The sequence below is a fragment of the Condylura cristata genome, unplaced genomic scaffold (assembly GCF_000260355.1).
Source record: "Condylura cristata isolate star-nosed mole 26May11 unplaced genomic scaffold, ConCri1.0 scaffold00031, whole genome shotgun sequence".
NCBI classification, from domain to species: domain Eukaryota; kingdom Metazoa; phylum Chordata; class Mammalia; order Eulipotyphla; family Talpidae; genus Condylura; species Condylura cristata.
Genome location: NW_004567132.1, coordinates 14,525,778 through 14,527,017, shown reverse-complemented (window position 1 = coordinate 14,527,017; position 1,240 = coordinate 14,525,778).

Here is a 1,240-nt window from a genome sequence, read left to right as displayed (position 1 = left end):
GCCCTCCCTGGTGGTGCAGTGGGTTAAAGCACTGCATTGAGAAGCTAAAGCCGCTTCCACATGAGTTCGATTCCCGCCTGCTCCGTAGGTGACCACATGGTGTGGCAGACCTCTCCTGACCCGCCTGCTGCTCCTCTCAGCAGTGTACTTCTTGTCGCTTTGCCTGTTCTGCTCCCCGCTCTGTCTCTGGTGAAGCCTCTCGCTGCCCCTGAGCCTCTGGCCTGTACCCCCGTTCTGTGTGCACAAATAAATAAATCTTTAAAAAAAAAAATTCGAATCTGAGGTCCTCTGCTGTGGTGGTGCAGTAGGTTAAAGCACAGCACTGAGAAGCTAAAGCCACTTCCGCATGAGTTCGATTCCCGCCTGCCCCGGAGGTGACCACATGGCGCGGCGGACCTCTCCTGACCCGCCCGCTGCTCCCCTCAGCAGTGTACTTCGTCCATCTGTCTGTTCTGCTCCCCGCTCTGTCTCTGGTGAATCCTCTCACCCCCCCGCATCTCTGGCCTGTACTCCAGCTCTGTATGAATAAATAAATAAATCTTTAAAAAAATAAGCAATGATACAAGTGAATTATTTATTATTAAATAAAATGGTGATGCACGAGTCCGTACTGACACGAATACAAAATGAGTAAGTGGGGGAGAAGGGAAAGCTCCTTCTCACAGCGGATGCCAAGCGTCCTAAAATCAGAGTGCTGGTTAACTCAGGCAGGAGTCAGCAATGGATGCTGGGAATATCTCCTCAAAAATAGTTGGCAATTAAAGGGGAAAATTAGTCAACTCGTGGGGAGGAAATCTGGCAGGCACTGGTCCACCAGCTGAACCAGGTTACCATCATCCTTGATGGGGCAGGTAGATACACTGAGAAAGGGGGGCAGGGGGGGGGAGGGAAGAAAAAGAAAAAGAAAAAGGGCAAGTAGAGACTCTAAGTGAAGGGATACTCTTGCACTTTGGTTTGCAACTTCTATTTATTTCAAAATTAATTGGAAAAAAAAAGCTTTGCCAGTATTCATGAAAAACTTTTTGTGTAAATGTACATATGTCTACAAACATATTTATATACACGCGGGTACACAGGCATGCAGAAGCTCAGGCCCCTGGTGAAGTCAGAAATTAGGGGCTGGATACCCAGGTACAGGGACCAAAATGTCTACTCCCCAGGTGATTGCAGCGTGGAACGGAAAGTGAGAACCGGCACTGCAGTTCAGCGTTCTTGCTGATCCTCGGTGGCGCCGGTTCGC